Source organism: Notamacropus eugenii, chromosome 4, assembly GCF_028372415.1.
Source record: "Notamacropus eugenii isolate mMacEug1 chromosome 4, mMacEug1.pri_v2, whole genome shotgun sequence".
NCBI lineage: Eukaryota > Metazoa > Chordata > Mammalia > Diprotodontia > Macropodidae > Notamacropus > Notamacropus eugenii.
Window position 1 is genome coordinate 343,143,187 of NC_092875.1, and position 18,550 is coordinate 343,161,736.

General features: G+C 39.8%; 1 protein-coding gene and 1 long non-coding RNA gene across 3 annotated transcripts in view; one reads left to right on the top strand and one right to left on the bottom strand.

Moving 5' to 3' along the window:
• The window catches only part of AHRR (aryl hydrocarbon receptor repressor), a 253,907-nt gene that overhangs the window by 117,240 nt on the left and 118,117 nt on the right, over positions 1–18,550 (top strand). The gene's annotated exons all lie outside the window — the stretch shown is intronic.
• On the bottom strand, positions 615–15,994 carry LOC140501544 (uncharacterized). The gene is made up of 4 exons (XR_011966224.1): positions 15,765–15,994; positions 11,074–11,169; positions 2,751–2,849; positions 615–1,949 (listed from the first exon to the last, which is right to left on the bottom strand). It is a non-coding gene; the product is annotated as an uncharacterized lncRNA (long non-coding RNA).

Here is an 18,550-nt window from a genome sequence, read left to right on the forward strand (position 1 = left end):
AATCACTTGAATTTCCTGGTGTGGCTGAGCAGTGACTGAACAACAGTATGCTATTAGTATGCACTGGGTTGGTTTTTTCTTTTACAGTTAACCTTGTGGGTAAATGATCTAAAAGGAACAAAGGGACCTAGTCCATGTGGTTTTCACTGTGATTAAAATCAAAGTCCCACAATTGGGCAGAATTTCAGTTCTTTATTCGTCTAGTAAAAATGAGAGCCCTGAAGCTCTTAGATTTTCTTTCCCCTCATGATTCCTAAAGGGTTTGGAAAGAACAACAAATATTACTTTTCCTTTTTTCAAAGCAATGAATGTGAGTAAATGAACAAACAAATTTTAAAAGATATTTCAGAGTTTTTATATGTATGATTATTCCCTCCCTGCTCCCCCCATCCCAGCCACAAGATTAACCCTTAGGGAAATATTTTAAGTGTATTCTAACTCCAAGGAGATGGAAAAGGAGTTACTACTTTTCAAAGAAATATTTAACTAGAAATTTGCTGATTTACTAGGGTTTATACTTTCAACTAAGTAAACTAAGCCTGTCACTCAATTTTCTTGCGTTGTAAAGGGACAAAAGATCAAAAGGAATAAGAAAAAAATGAAATGGATATCCATTTTACAGTAAATTAAATTGTTTTATCTGAACAAATGAGAACATTATAAAATAAAGACCAAAAACAACATACCTAAAGCACTTTGTAAAACTTAAAGCTCTATATAAATGCTAGTTATTATTATATTTAATATTTACTTGTTCTTTCAAAGCTAAGTGTTTCAGGGGATGGATGGAAATCATAATATCATATATCTAGAGCTAGAAAGTTTTAACAAGACTTTTGAGTTTGGGAAGTGGTAGATCTAAAGTTGACAGTGTGTCTTCCTTAAGTCCAGTGCCAACATGGCAAGCTTCCATGGACAGGGGACCGTGGGACTGCCTGAAAAGGGGTAAAATGGCCTGGATCAAAGACAGAATAGGTCAAAGCTACAGTGATGATCAGCAGTAGAGTCAGGCCTGTGAGTAGTCATTGAACTTCCAACTTAGAAGAAATAAGGAGATCTAGTCTCTCCTCCCTGCTCTCAAAAAAAAAAGAGAAAAGAAAAAAGGGAAAAGAAGATTTCATTCATGAGGGCTTCCCAACTTTTCTGAGCTCTTATTCTCTTCCCTCTTTTGTCTGCCCTGTTCCTTTTGAATTAGGTAAGATTTAGCCTGGAGACTTGAAGACATAAGGAGCATATGATTATTGTCTTCAAATATTTGCACGGTTGTCCCGTGGGAGAAAGATTAAACTTATTCTTGGATCCAGAGGGCACAATGAGGAGATATGGGAGGAATTTGTAGACGGATTTTGGCTCATTGTAGGGGAAACATGCTAACAAAGTTATCCCAGCATGGAATGAAGTAGTAAGTTCTCCACTACTGGAGGTCTTCAAGTGGAGGTTGGATAACCACTAATCACCCTGTCCTGATGGTGGGTGCTCCCCACCCAGAAATTACTTTATGTGCACATTATATGCTATATGTACTTTTCTTTATTATGTTGCATCCTTAAATAAAATGTAAGCACCTGATGGACCTGGGTTTTTTTTTCTTTCTTTCCTTGTAAATCCAGTGTCTAGCACAATGCCTTGCTTCTAATAGGCGCTTAATAAATGCTCACTGAATAAACGAATAGAAAAACGGGTGGACTCTTGGGGCACCTTGTGTATTTCTTGCCTCCCTAACAAAACTATAGATTATGTAAGGTCCGATGTCACTTCTTATGATAGACAATGTTAGACACATTTTTAACACTTTAAAATATCTGTGATTTTACAGGCATGGATAGTATTCTCTCCTAATGCAGATCACAGTCCTTCTGTGCTTTCATAATTGGTTTCATGGGTTGTTGAGCTCAAATGATATTGTCACCTGGTGTCCGGATTGGAGATATTAGAAGTTCTGGGGAAACCTGGGGGAGAGAGGATTAGGAGATGATGAAGATGAATTCAGGAAGAGTCAGGGACAAACACACAGGAGGTGACAAGAAAAGCTGCCTACAGAAGACAGAATGCAGAAGCTGATTGGAACTAAGCTAACAGGCGCATGATGAGCCTTTTCAAATATACCTAGACTGATTCATCCTTGGGTAACAGACAAACTCATGGCTTATCACCAGACTCTAAGACTTTAAAGCTTGATCTGCCAGAGACTGACTTGGCTGGAATAGCCTTTGAGAACCAAGTTTAGCCTGCATTCCATGATGAAGCATTGGTGGAAGATGTTTTAGTGGAAAAAAACATATATTATAAAGTATTTAAAATTCAGTTCAGTTCAAAAGAGATTTCTTCAGCATTCTGGCTAAGGGCTGGACAGGCCATCATGCAAAAACCAAGGTAAGCAAGACTTAGTCCCGTTTTTGAACAGCTTACAGTCAAGTAGAAAAAGAATAAGACATGTAAATAAGTAAGTATACTATGAAGTAGAGAGTAAAAATTAACAAAAGCACAAAATGCTGTAAAAATTCATAGGAAGGAAGGAATCATTTCTGGCTTGGGGAACAATGAGGGGAAAGGATCATTTGACTTGGACCTTGAAAAACAAATGGGATTTCAATTGCTTGGGAATAAAGGTTAGGAAGAGGAATATTAAAATATTAAATTTATTAATATTAAAAGAAGCTTAAATTAATGAAAAACACATTGACTTTTAAATATTAGCATATAAACTCCAGGAAGGTATGGGTAGAATATGGATGAGAAAGATGTCTTACCTCATAGGGAAGAAGGTAGGGATAGAGGATGTTATTTCCTTAGGTACCATCACTGCTACCTGGATACTCTTGTTACTCTCTGTTATTACACTTTAGTTTCTAGGCCAAAGCAGTGGAGGTTAGTAGAGTCAGTAATAAGGGCAACATGTCTGTTTCCTCCTAGAGATATTCCTATTCTAAAGGCTATATTTGCCATACTTTTGGGGTGACAAATTGCAGGTAGTTATAAGAATATGCTTAGATGTTTATATGGCTATGCATAATTCCTCTAGTTATGCAGGTCTCAGCCCATCCCCAAGACCCAGGTTTCTGTGATTTTTTTGGTCCTTTTTTTTGTTAAATCCTTCATAGATAAATCACCCAATGTTTTAGATATCTTTTTCTAGTACTTTGAATATCTCAGGGTTACCAGTAGATTAATCGAGAACACTAGTGGAATCTTCAAGTCTAAGTCTCAGTACATGACATCACCTCTATTTTCACTCTGATACAGCCTTCCTTAATTACCTCTAATCAGTAGTAATATGCTGCAGCCCCACTGACATTTACTATGGATATAGATAGCCTTTTGAATTATTCACAATTTTGACTGCAGAATCAGTTATAAGAACCAAAATATTCAAATGAATCTGTGATTGTATCAGTTTGAGAATTTCCTCTCTCACTGTTCCTTTTATATGTGGATACTTTGATTGCTAAAAGGGTCAGAAAAAAGAATATTTGTATAAGGAAGATTAATAGAATCTGTTTGAGAAGCAAAACAACCTCTCAGATAAAAATACTTGAGGAGAGATGCAGACTGTTATGGAGAACTGAAGGAAAACTGCCTCTCAGATAGATGTATTGAGAGAATTTGTTTGAAGGCAAAGCACTGACTAAATTAAAGATGGCTATGGGGTATTGTGATCCACCATCTCATTTACACATGGCTATTTTCAGAGTTTTAAAGATGGTAACTGAGATGTCATAAATCATAATATTTGAGTACTATGAGATGAGTATGTGAGGATTGTTGAGGTAATCCTGGACACAAAAGTAGATTTTAAACTTTTACATCATAGATTAAAGGTATGTCACTGTTTATGAGGAAGTCCTGATTTGAGATACTAGAAGTTTTTGTGACAGGGTGGATCAGGAGATGACCAGATGAAACTAGAAGTAAGAGAAAAAGGTAAATTCAGGAGGAGTGAGGGACGAAGACACAGGAAATAACAAGGAGAGCTGCTAACAGAAGACACAGTGCAGAAGCTGAGCTAACAGGCTGTGCTGATTTCAAGGAACTGTGCTGATTGAAAGCGAAGCATTGCTTTGCTGAGCTGATTGGGTGGGAAAAGGCAAACTTGCCCTTGGACACCATCTACAGCTTGAGAGAGGGGAACTCTCTCAGGGCTTTGTCTGCATTGCCTTTTACTTCTCTCTCTGTGGTTTGAAAAGGGCAACTAGGTGGTGAATTGTTTAGAGGGCCAGGCCTGGAGTCAGAAAGAGTCATCTTTAGAAGATCAAATCTGGCCTTAGACACTAGCTGTGTGATCCTGGGCAAGTCACTTAATCCTGTCTGTCTCAGTTTCCTCATCTGTAAAATGAGCTGGAGAAGGAAATGGCAAGGCACTTCAGTATCTTTGCCAAGAAAAATGAGGTCATGAAGAGTCAGGCATGACTAAAAAAACAGAAAACAAAAAAAGACTCATTTGAAAAAGAAAAACAGAGTCTGCTTTGCTTTGAGTTATGCTAGTTGGAGAAAATGTAGCCTTCCTGAAGAGCTGATTGGAGGAAACAGAATCCCCCATATTTGAAGAGCTGGTTGGGAAAATCCTCTCTAGACCTCTAGCTCTCAAGAGAATGACGAAAACCTACTTAGAGCCCCAGAGAAGATGTGGACGTGGCAGTTTGACAGTGTGGGAACAACTTATTACTAAAGCAGCTAACATTCCCTCAGTATCCTTCCCAGGTGACTGTGTGCAAAGAGAGCTTGACCCTGGTCAAGCCCAAGAGTAGCAGTGAAACAACTTTGCTGTGAGGACCAGAAGGGGAAAAGAGAGCAAAGGAGCAGTTTTGTCCGGTAGAGAACAAATAGTGCAGAGTATTCTTTAAGAGATGAAGGACATCAAGGCCCTTCATCCAACTCCAACAGAGCTGTGAGATTTCCCACTTCTTAGGCCGCCCTGCTAATTTTCTGTGCCCACTGGCCCTCATAGATAGGAAAATGTGGTCCAGCTTTATGGGTGGATTGTTGGATTTTGATTGTTTTTGTTTTGCCTTTAGTTGAGTAACTGTTAGGATTCTTATTTCTTTTGTCTTCTTGTTTAGTAAATGTCAGCAGTGTGGGGGTAGGGAAAAATGGTGTAATTGTGATTAATTTTGTGTAAATTAGAAGCACACCAGTAGGGACTCAGAAGGTAGAGTTGTGAGTAGTAGGAGTATATCCCTGACACCAGGGTTACCCTAAGAACCCTGACAGAGTTTGACTTGTAGTTGTGTGATTGTCCCTCTGGGGACAACATTCCAAGTGGCTGCAACATGCTCAGTGGCTGCAGATTAGGAGGGAACAAGTCTACTTGAGCCCTGAGAGAGAGCCTACAGAAAGTTGGACATCAGTAGCATGCCTGGGTTACAGCTTTGATGATGCACATCACAATTCCCCCATGTTTGCTCATCTTATGTATCTCTTCTCCATTCCCTCCATGAATTTTCCTACAGGGATTTCCTCAATGACTGGAGGTCTTCCTTGTTTTCTCCTGACATTCTCTTTGTTATCTCCTGACAGTGAGGGTTCCAGTATAACATTTTGGTTGTCCATAGGTCATCTATCACTCTTGCCACATGACCAACACATATTCTTTTCCTATGATACATCTTCTTGATATCTTTTACTCTTGTGAATTAGGCGGATGTCTACCCTAAGCATGTGAAGACTTTCTTCAGTAGAATGGACAGGTGAGAACATGAATGGGGTTGAAGCAGGTGGTGTGGAGCACTTAGAGCTTGGTCAGACATCAAAAACTCCAAGGTCATCCAATGCATCCTGGACCATCATGGGTTGTCTTGACTTGGTCCTGTCACCGGATATCTATGATTCTGAAAGAGGGAGTGAGGCTAACAACTTTGTGCAACTCTGACACACTTAAATCCAATTCACACAGAAGTCAGGACATTACCCTGTGATGTCATTGGTCCTCTTCAAAAACAAAGGACAGCTCCTTCAAAGTTCCTTGTTGGGCATGTATTTCAGCCTGCCCCATGTGTTTCCCCATTGCCCTGTATGTGATATGTATTTTTGATTCTTGGGAGACTGTTAAATTCCATATCTTGCTGCCATACAGCTGCACTGGTAGAATGACGATATTTAAAAGATAGGCCTTTGTTTTCATGGAAAACTTGGGATCATTAAAGGATCTCTTCTATTTCCTCAAGGCAGTCTGGTCTCCTCTTTCAACTCTGGGCCCAGCTGTCTATACCAAATATGCATTCTATAGGTTTTCTCCCCAAATACATGCAGTAATCTAGGCAATAGACCCTTTTCATCTACTTCATGTTTCCTATGTAGATGGTCACATCAAACACTTCTGAGTGGTTACAGATCTCTTCCAGAAATCTCTGCAATGTTCGAGAGCTTAATGCAATCATCATATTGTTATCTGCAAACAGGAGTATCTAAAGATTCTTACTCCCTACAAAGAAGCTCTCTTCAGCATGAAGTGAGCATTGGTTCTCCTCCATTACAGTGGCAGGCACCTGTGGTGAACATATATCTCCCTGTTTTATGGCTCAGCTGGTATTTACGTCAGTGGGTTGTTGAACCCACTGTTACATTTTAAATAATCAACAAACAATAAGTATGATGCAGTATTATATTCTCTACATAATTCAGTCAGTTACAGAATGGTTAAGCTGTGGTCTGTTGCAGAATTTTACTTGTAAAAAAAATCACCTTTCTGCTCAGATAACTCTCATAAAGATTTTGTATAGGTAGGAGAGTAGGTAGATAGGTCAGTAGTTATGAATATTTTCCCCCAGTATCTTTTCTTCATGTTAATGTAAAGGAGTGATAATCAAATCCCTTACATTGATAATTTCTGATATTTTTTCTATACCTTTGGAATCTTCCCCTATGTACCTTGCATGTCATACTCCTATGTGTATATGAGTACATATATGTACTTGAGAAGACCCAATTGAGAATGACATGCAAGGTACATGTAGGAAGATTCCAAAGGCATAGGAAAAAATGTATATGTATTTATATGTATATATACACATGTGTATATATGTGTGTACGTGCATATATATAGTATGTGTATGTATGTATATATGCATATATATACACATGTGCACACATATTTCAGTCTGTTTTTCCCATCTTTATTGTCTTTAGCACCATATTTATGTCCCCCATAAGAATATTTGGGGTCCAAATGTGGTGGCTCCACTGACCTTGATGGTGAAAACAGCTCACTGATGTAATCTTTACAAAGTGTTTATATTTTGCATCTATTTATTGTGTTTCTTGCATTTTTGTCCTTAACAATTTTTCTTTTTTGGACCTTTTGCTGAGCTTTCTTTAAACGGGTTTTTCTTTCCACTGCTTTGCTCTGCGTTAGAAAATGATACTCTTAATTACTATGATGCTCATAACACGCCATCCTTTTTCAAATAACTTATAAGTGGGTTTACATTTTAAAGCAGTGTCTCCTTTGGCCACCATCTTTCTCTGCTTGATAAGCAAGTTAAACGTTTGCTGCCTAAGGTGATTTCTGGCACTTCATTTTTGACTCTTCAGAATTCTTTATTAGAATATAATAGATCACATTTCAGTAATGCTTTACCTTTTAAAAAACACTTTCCTTCCCAAAGAGAAAATGTGATTAGAGACATTTATGTCAGAGAACTAGCAAAAGCCAGAGTCTTTATACATCCATTTGTTAAATGTTTTTTGTGTGTATAGCACTCTGCTGGGGTGTTTCTGTTTTTCTTAAAGGAATACAAAAGAAATAGAAGATATGGTCCTAGAAGAACTTATACTTTAGCTGAGGAAACAGCATGTACCCATTTAAAAATGATATGGGAAGATATTAGAGGCTGATAAAGCAGCTGTGATGATGATGATGATGATGATGATGATGATAACTAGCTTTTAAAAATATAACATCTACTCTGGGTCAACAGTCTATAAATATTATCTCATTTGATCCTCACAAGGATCAACCTAGGAGGTAGATGTTCTTATTATCCCCATTTTACAGATGAGGAAACTGAGGCATAGAGAAATTAAGTGGCTCACCAAGGGTCACACAGATAGTATCTGAGGTCAAATTTGAACTCAGGTCTTCCTGATTCCAGGCCCAGGTCTCTATCTACTGGACCATCTAGCTCCCTCAGTATATAGTGAGAAGTTTTATATTATTTTGTTTGTGTAACTTGGGGGTCATAGTCCCATGTCCTCTACTAGACCGTAAGCATTAGGCACTTAACGAATGTTTGTGGAATGAATGAGATATTCTTGACCCAATGCTGTCAGGTGGACATGTGCTGTCAGCATTTAGAGATGTGGGTCTGGGGTTTGGGAGAGAGGTCAAGTTTTTAAAAGATTTGGGAATCATCTGCTTAGCTTTATAGTTGAAGCCAAGAATGGGAGGAAGATTGCTAAGGGTATTGTTTCTTCCTCTGCCCTGGCTTCCAGCCCTGCATTAGTGGCTTAGTCCTTTGTGAATCAAGGGAACATGTACTCTCTAATCTTCACATTCTGCTGCCTCTGAAATAATTAGACTTCATTTGAATGAGATGTCCTAAATAGAGACCATTTCCTTGTAAGCTAGAAATGAGTTGTATGCGCCCATCTTGCTGCAAATACAGGCAACTCCTGAATAAAATCCTTAGAAAGAAACAAAAAATCTAGATAGACATTGACAAATAACCATTATAGGCTGCATTTAATTTTGATGCAAGCCTATTGTATCACAACTCTGGTTCTTTCTTTTTGTCTATGAACATTAGGAAACAGAGATTTAGGCTGAAAGGACAGGGAGAAAAGCTCTCTCCCTGGCCCTTATTTTGCAGAAGACTGTGTCTGCAGGCCACTGGGTGATTAATCACCACGTGCCCTGCAATCCAGTGACACCAGCCTCCTCTCTGTCCCTCACTCACAAAACTTCATCTCCCAACTTTATGCATTTTCACTGGCTCACCTGTCCCCCCTACTCCCCTTTCCTGAGATTCTTTCCTTCATGTCTGTCTCTTGGCTTCCCTGGTTTCCTTCAGGTCCCAGCTAAAATCCCACCCTCTGGAAGAAGCCTTTCCCATAATTCTCTGATACCATCTCCAGTTTATCCTGTCTATGGGTTATTTGTACATGGTTGCTCACATGGTGTCCCCCCTATTAGATTGTGAGCTCCTTGAAGGAAGGAATTATCTGCCTTTCTTTGTATTCTCAGCACTTAGCATAGGTCCCCCAACATATAGCAGACACTTAAAAATTCCTGTTGGCTTGATTTCATTTAGAAATTTATTTAGACTGTACTTCTCTTTTTTTGGACAAACACACACACGTTTTTCTGAAGAAAAATGGTTGCTTTCAAAACATTAGTGAGGAACAGTACTGACTACAGAAGACTTATGTTGCAAACCTATTGGACCGTCTGTCAGGAGGCTCAAGCTCTGTCATTGACACTATGGCCTTTTCCTGAGTCCTCCGTTTCCTAAGATAGACTTAGAAGGTACTGTTGATATCATCACATCTGTCATCCTCATTTTATAGATGAGAGCTAGGGAAAGGAATAATCACAGAGGTGATGAGTGGTAGAGATGAGATTTGAACTTGATTTTGAACTCTGATCCCAGATCCAACATTTTTCCACTGTCCTACCTACTCAGCCTACCTTGCAAGATGCTATAGAGGTTAATTAAGATTATTGATATGAAAGGCCTTTGAAAACTATAAGATGGTCTCTTTCTCTAATGTTGTTATTATTAGCTCATAGTAAAGTTATTACTAACTTTATTATTACAAATTCTAAAACATTATTATAAATTCTGACAGTCTCCAAATCATCCCGTGTTGCTGCCTTTAGATGTTGGATTTGGGGGATCAGTTGTGAGACAATGACAATTAGGATTGCTTCTCTTAGGCAGATATTTAAACTGCAGATTTATTTCGGCTTAGTTTTTGGGGGGGGATACATTGGAGTTAGGGGAGCATGGAGGACAAAAGCCTGTCTTACAAACAAATTTAACCACAATACATTTACAGAGTTTTGGGGTGATGGGAATGTAGGTTGTCCTTACCAGACTGACTCTTATATATAGTTTTTGGGAAATAGGACATTCTTGATCAGATTTGATCAGGTGGGAGATCCTAGGTCTGGATTATCAGGGGGCCCCATTCTATAGGACTCATTCTTGTGTCCACAAACTTTGCTACAGACATGGAGGAGTGGTTACAGAACTATGATCATTTTCAGTTCCTCCACTTTCCTTCTTCCCCTCTTTCCTTTAGCTCCCAGAAATGAAACCTCGACACTTCCTTTTTTCATACTCATCCTGTGTGAAATCCCCAACTTAATTTTTCTTTCATCTTCAGAACAGATTCTCAATTACTTCCTCACTTTTCTTCTAGCCCAGTCTAATACAGACTTAAGGGGGGTTCTCAGGAGTTCACAATGAATGTGGGTTTGTGCCAGGAAAGTTTCCCTTGGAACTCACTGTTTAAACTTGCTTCTTTATCTGGTATTGTTGAGATGACTAAATTACATGTCTTTGGAGATTTACATGGGCACAGCGAGGATTCAGACATGCTTAAAAGATGAAAATATTATCCCTTGATGCCCATCCCTGCCTCACCCCCAAGCTTCCCTGTGTGCTAGTGACTCAGCTTCCCTTCTCTGTAAAATGGTAGTACAACAAACATCAAAGGTGACACATCTCACAGTGGTGGTAATGGAAAATTACAGTAACCAGGGAATGGAAAGTTCTTGGAAACCGTATTCACTGCCCTGGATTCCAGCAGGCACTTTGCAGGCTTCCTAACAGATAAAGGAGGAAAGGAAATAAAGAGAGGAACTATATGTAAAGTGGGGAGAACTGAAAATTGCCTGTAGATAGAAAGGGGAGTTCATCAGAAACCAGACGAGTTGATTTTGAACTTGGTGATGTTGGGTAGAAGCCACAAGTCTACTTCTAACTATCCAAAACATTATTCAGCCTTCCAAGTAAGCACATAGGTTTTATTATGGCTTTAACTTATAATTGAGGTGGAGTGGTCTAATGGATAGATGGGTAGATCACTAACAGGAGAAGGAGGAAAAGCTAGGCTGGCCAGAGAGGAGCTTACCTAGGTTGTGGCTGCAGAGAAGAGGACCTTCTCTGTTCAGTATCTTACTGCTTTAATTATTCTTGCTAACCAGTAGCCAAGCTGAGTTGTTCCTACCTGTGGAAGAACGATAAATAATGTCATTGCCCCTTAAAGTTCAGCACCCTGAGACAAAGTCCGAGTCACCCCATGCTAGTTACCGTTCTGACAAAGAATCATAGAATATGAGTTGAAAGAGATCTTAGAGCGGGAGTTCTTAATCTTAAGGGGTACCTGGTTAGATTTCAGGGAGCTCTGTCAACTTGGATGGGAAAAAATTACATCTTTATTTTCACAAACCTAGAATCAAAATTTAATACTACCCTTTAATTAGCAAAATTAATATCCTGAATAGTCCATCAGGTTTCCAGACTGCCAAAGGGGTCCATGTCATGATAAAGGTGAAGAAACCCCTGTCCTAGGGATCTTTTGGTCCAGTCCCCTCATATTATACGTACAATGATTGCTTAAAAGTTAAACGTTTGTTAGTAGCAGGCCTGAGATTAGAACTTAGATATCCTAGCATCTTAAAAGATTCATAATTTCGTCAGTATGGGTATTCATTCTACTGATGCAGATTGCAATCCATATGTATATAGGTGTTGTATTTTGAAGGCATTTGGGGTTAGGTGACTTGTCCAGGGTCACCCAGCTAGTAAATGTCTGAGGTCAGATTTAAACTCAGGTCCTCCTGACTCCAGGGCCAGTTCTGTGTCTACCTAGCTGCTTCTACAATCCTTATATATGTTTTATAGATTATTTCATGAATTGCAGCCAATCTTCTGGTTTCTCTGAATTTAGGCTAAATGTTCATTCATTTATTCAAAAACGTTTGTTAAATGCTAACTATGTGCCAGGAAAAGTGGATATGAAGGCTAAAACTAAATAGTTCCTGCCCTCAAGAAGCTTACCATCCTTCAGGGGAAGTAACATATACACAAATGTATACCAAGTAAGAGAAACAGCTTGGCCTAGTGGATACAAAGTTGGCCTCAGAGCCAAAAGTTCTGGGTTTAAGTCCTCCCTCTGACACATTCTGTTGTGTGACCTTGGGGGAGTCACTTAAATCCTCCATGTTTTGCCCCTTAGTTTTGGGTAACTAAGAGTATGAGTTGCATAGAAGGTTCTACCACATGTTAGTAGAAGTTCCTCTGGTAGAATTCCCTCCCAAGAAATCACAAGTCCAGTCCCAAGAAAATAAAAATAGTTATTTCAAGGTGAGGAAGAAAGGAAAGGATTAGGAGATGATTGTGTAGGAGATAGAATCTATGAGCTATAGAGGAGGAGGACGTACATTCCAGGTATGTCAGAGAACCTGAATCTGTGCAAGGTACATGGGAGATTGAACATCTTGTACAGGAAATAGCAAGGAGGCCTGTTTGATTGAAATGTAGAGTGCCTGAGGAAGAGGAGTATGCAATAAGGTTGGAAAAGTTGATTTGAGCCAGATCATGAAGGCCTTAAAATATAAATAACACTATTTGTATTTTATCATGGGGCAAAAGGGAGCCACTGGAGTTTCTTGAGGAGAGTATGAAACTACTTCTCAAGAAACTCCCTGCCTTTCTCCCTCACCTTGAAATTTTCATGTAACTGTAATTTAGGAATATTAGTTTGCAACTATTTGGTAGGCACTGTGCTAAATTTTGGGAATAGAAAGAAAAAGTCCCTGTGTTTCGACAGAGACAGTTTTACAATGGGCGTGATACAAAATAGAATCAATTACAAAATGGAATCAAAATCAACTTGATTTTCCCACCTGTCCTCAAAGGTTCCTGTTCTAATGGGGGAGTCAATTTGAAAGTAACTATGTACAGTATGTGCAAGCTATAGCCAGTGTAAATAGAAGGTAATCTCAGAGAGGGGGAAGAGAACGACTGAGGAAGGCTTCCCATACAAGGCAGGATTTGAGTTGAATCTTGAAGGAAATCAGATGATCCAGGAAGAGCAGGTGAGGAGGGACAGCATGTACAAAAGCTTGGAGTCAGGAGATGGAATGTCAGGTATGTACGTCCCAAGTAGACTAGCAGACATGAATACTACAGTGCCTGAAGCAGTCAAAGGTAAGAAGACTTGAAAAGGTGGAAAAGACTTTTAGTGCCATGTAGAGGATGTTGTGTTTGATCCTAGAGAGCATCATTGCAAGCCATTGGGGTTACTGAGTAGGCAGGTGACATCAGGCAGGTGACACAGGTGATATCAGGTCTGTGTTTCAGGAAAATCACATTGGCATCTGAGCTGAAGATAGATTGAGGTAGGAGAGACAGAGTCAGGGAGGTGAACTGGGGGCTATTGAGACTGTGGAGGATGCATTGGCGAGGGGAATGATGGAATCAGAGAGGTGAATGAGGGGGCTTTTGTAGTAGTTAAGATGAGAAGTGAGGGGTGATGAGGACCTGACTTAGGGTTGTAGCTGAGTGAGTAGAAAGAATCAGTATGCAAAAGTTGTGGTAGCACTAACCCAACTAATTGGCTGTAAGGGGGCAGTTAGGGTGAAGGACTCAGGTTATGAGCCTGATTGACAGGAAGGACGGTGAAACTATCAATGGAAATGAGGGAGTTAGGAAGGAAGGAGGATTTGGGTGAAAAGATAAGGAAGGGTTTTTTTTTTTTGAGCAATCAGGATTATGTGACTTGCCCAGGGTCACTTAGCTATTAAGTGTCTGAAGCTGGATTTGACCTCACATCCTCCTAACTCCAGGGCCAGGGCTCTATATACTGTACCACTTAGCTGCCTCCTGGAGTTTTGTTTTCTATGTGCTGAGTTTGTGATGTCTATGAGACATTCCACTGGAAATGTCCAATAATAGATGTATAGGTGTTATAGAGTTGGCGCTCAGAAGAGACTAGGCTTGGATACGTGTGTATTTACATATGTATATATACACACATACGTATACACATCTACATACATGCATATATACATACATATATATGTGTAGAGAGAGGAGAGGTCAGATCTCTCTTCTGGGAGTTTGTGTATATATGTATATATACATATATATATACATATATACACACACACACATACACACACACACATACACACACACACATACATATATATGTATGGATGTATTTTCTCTCCTTCTCTCCCTGTCTGTATTTTTTTCTCTCAATAGATCTGGGAGTTATTTACATAGAAATGATAGTAAAGCCATCTGTGGGAGCTGATGACATCACCAAAAGAGGGAGGAGGGAGAAAGAGGAACAGAAGGCCACAGTTCATCCCCAGGCCCCTAATGAAAGCCTTTCTAGGTAGGCAGGTAGAACCTTCCAGTAACTTGCTCTCTTCTGACTTAACCAAGAAACCACCATCAGTCATCATCATGCACGCAAGAGGCATAAGAGTAGGACTTCAGCTTAGAATCCACCATGCTCTGCTGGCTGAATCATCATAATTAATTATTTCTGTCTCCTTCATAATGAAGCTTTCTGAACTCACTAAAGGAAAAGAGCTCAACAGATGAATAGTCATGTGAATCTGGTTATATACCTAGTAACTATGACTAGCTGGGGAGCCCAAAGACTGCATACACCATTGGCTACTGTACTGTGGGGATCTGTATGTCCACATCTCCCTGAGGATTTTCTACTCCTTTCATTATTTCAGGTACAGGATGGACTCTGTTCTATACATAGACCAGAGGGAAAACTGGCTGTGATTTTGAAAAGTTTGTTTGAATGAGTTTCAGTGAAACATCTCAGTGGGCTGCAATTAACCTGCTCTCTTGCATTATCTGCTGGTATCATTTTTCCTTTTCCGTTTCCAGCTCTTTTCTTAACTTTGCAATCTGCCAACTCATTTCTCCTTCCTCCAGCAAACAACTTAAAAGTCAGTTTTTGATTTTCCCCCAGTTAAACCCAAAAAAGCAACAAAACAAACCAAACCAACCCCCACCCCAACAACAAGTCATCATGTTCCAGCTATCTCCTATAATATATAATGAAGCATTAGGTTCCATTACATGAAGGTTTAACCTTCATGAAAAGCATTCACAGCTTGCCAGAAGTCATCAATATTTAACAGCTGTTGTTATTATGAAATGCTTCATAGGGTAATGTGGCTAGCTTGCTTGCACGCAATGGTTTGAATGAGTGCCAGGCCTCTGTCAGAGGCCCCAGGAGATTGACAGCTGGTTAGATCGCGTGACAGAGAGGCTCTGGTCAGTCGGCAGCCGGCTGTTACCAAAAAGCCTGTTCTCCCTCTGGTGTTTCTCTGCAAAGGAATTTCACAGTTGAAGAGGGGGAAGTGAAGGGTGGAGCTTGGGCTGAGTGAGTGGCTCGGTGCCCAGCTCCCGCCCACATGCAGCCCAGCTATCTGTGGGCCCTAATCACGCAAAGCTGTCAGGAAAGACTATATTGTAAACGGCCTGGAGGAGAATGTAGCAGTGTCAAAAGATGACAGCCCCCTTTGATGCCCTGGGTACATGAGAAACACATTAACTGTAAACGCCCAGAGAAGAATATGGGGAATAACTTTAAGAAAGAACGAGGGCAAGGGAGTTAATTTTGAAGGGCTTGGGGGCTGGGGTTGGTGGTGCTTTTCCCAAGCTTTCTACCTTAAATAAATGTCATGCAGAACTTAAAAAAGGTTCACAGAGCATACTTGATTTCAAAGCATTTTTTCAAGAGGAAACAGACTACATAAACCACGAAGCAGAGAACCGAACCTTTGTATTACGGTGCTCGGATAATTTTATTTCTTCCTTGGGTGGACTTGATTGCAGCACGCGTATTCCTTATGTTAGTTTCTTTCCCAAAACAGCTATGTGGAGTCTTGACTGGCATTTGAGACTGGAGCCCCTCCTATAATTATAACTCGGTAGTGTGCTTGTCTGTGCATATTACCGTGGTGCGGGCCATGATGAGATAAATCTCCAAGAGATACGTTTGCTTTTTTGTGGTTATGTAATGCTAATCAGTGCTAATAGGGATCACTCATGCTGATTTCATGTCTACATGGGTAAAAGGAAATGGAGAGTTGGGATAATTATCCAGATAATTCCTGATCTACAGCCATCTAATTTTACCCCCTAACTTTAAAGATGTAGGATTGGAAGGGGGAGGGAGAGAGGAAGACCACCTCCATGCCTTTGCATTCGTGGCTGTCTTCTCCCACAATGCTCTCCTCACCTCCATCGCTTAATTTCTCCAGCTTCTTTCAAGTCTCAGCTGAGGTTACAGATTCTGCAGGAGGCCTTTCAGGGTAGCACCCCACCCCTGACCCAGTTGCTAGAGCCTTATACTTTCAGATGACATTACCTCTATTCTGCATATATCTTGAATTTACCTTGCTGTTTGCATGCCATCTCCTCCATCAGAATGGGAGCTTCTGGAGGGTAGGGACTATTTTTACCTTGTTGGCCACCCCCACCCCCCGCCAGTACTCGGTATAAGTGCTTTATATGTCTTTTCTTTTTGATCAATAGAAGTGGCCATGCTCCTTGGATAAATTATGCATTCTTTTGTTTCATGCATATTTATATGTACCTAGTCTTCATGGTTTTCCTACTTTTTCCCCCAAAGGCTCATTTCTTCATATTTTTTTTTGTTCCATAGAGTATAGTTCACAGAATCTTGGTCTATGTGTTGCTATACGACGCAAGTGAAACAGTGTCCTTGGAGAAGAAATTAAAAAAAAAAACAAATTAAGCATTTGGTTACTTTATTTCTCTACTTGGTTTCCATTATGTCTACTGTGAAATCCTTTTTTGACATTTTTACCCAAAGGATTAATTTTTTCCTGCCTTTTAAGGGAATCAAATGTGATATGAATTAAATAGGGAATTTAAAGTGCTCTGACTCTAGTGGTAGTGGATAAAAGTCAGGAAGACCTGAGTTCAAATGTGACCTCAGACACTTACTAGCTATGTGACCCTGGGCAAGTCACTTAACCCTGTTTACTTCTGTTTCCTTATCTGTAAAATGAGCTGGAGAAGGAAATGGCAAATCTCTCCAGGATCTTTGCCAAGAAAACCTCAAATGGGATCACAAAGAATTGGATACAACTGAAACGACTAATTAGTATCAACAAATTGTCTTATAGAGGGAGTTTTCATTACCACCGGTGTTTGGTGATTAGACTTAGCAGCAGACAAGACCTCTGAATGGTCAATTAATAATAAAAATCCTTTTTGGTAGAGTGTCTTTGTGCCTCTTCCTTGAATCTTATTTCCTGTTGAAGAGGTGTGATTTCTTTCCTGCTGCAAAACCTTATTATATCAAAAATGGGACCTGTTTATAATTACTGGAATGGGCACATTGTCCTGCTGAGGAAACTGATTCATTTGTTGTTGCATTTACCCTGGAAGGAGTGTCAGTGAATGCTTAACTTCAAAAGCCCCACACCGAATACATTAAGGCAACATCATGGAACTAGAATCACAGAATGTGAGAGTCAGAGGGGATCCTAGAGATGACTAAGTTTAAATCCTTTACTTTATAGATGAAAGACAGACTTTGAGAGGGGACAGGACTTGTCTCAAGACATGTGCTTAGATCTGGGTCTGGAGCCCAAGTGTCCAGCGCTCATTCCACCATACCACGCCATAATCTCCTACCCCAAGATAATGTGCCAAGTGGGAGAGCTGGGTGCTGAGGTTATGTAGCTAGACCATTTTTGATTACCAAGGTGTCCTTCCTGGTTGCTTTCAGTCAAATCTTTTCTGATGTTTGTTTTTTGCTTACCCACTCTGGGCCTCGATTTTCACATCTGTAAAATGAGATTATTGGACTAGATGGTATTCAAGGTGACACTGTTTCTGGATCTGTTATGTTAAACTTCTAGGACCCACTTTTCCATGTGCCAGTAGCTAAATATCCCTAAAAGAAAAAACGACATAGAAAGCTAACCATCTGCCAGACAGACAACAAATATTTCCCTCTTTGTTGTGCATCCGTATTTGTTTATGGATCTCACCATCATTAGAATCTAGGCTTTTTGAGAGGAGTCTTCTCCATTCTATAATGTATCTTATATAATACCCCCACGGACTGACTTAGTAAAGTAAGCAGTGATTGTTCACATTCTGCTGAAAGTAAATGAGGTTGATTTATGGGATGGAGGGAAATTTCCATTCACTTCTATTTGTATATTTTTACATTAGTTAATTACTCTGTGTGTATGTGAATATATAAATATATATATGGAGAGAGATTAATGTATCTATTTTATACACACATGTGCATATGAATATATGTATGTGTGCATCAAGAAGTGATGTGACAACATTGATGTAATCTGGGCCTACACTGTGGAAGTCCTGAGTTCAAGTCCTATTTTTGACAAATACTGGTTGTGGGCCCTGGGTGTCCCTTAATATCTCAGTACCATACACAACTCTCTTAAGATTATAACATGTAAAGCAATTGCCAGACTGCATTGGTAGAAGGGATTTCCTCTTTGGGAATTCCATACACCTATTAAATTGCTAGTCTGGGCAAAAACAATGGACTT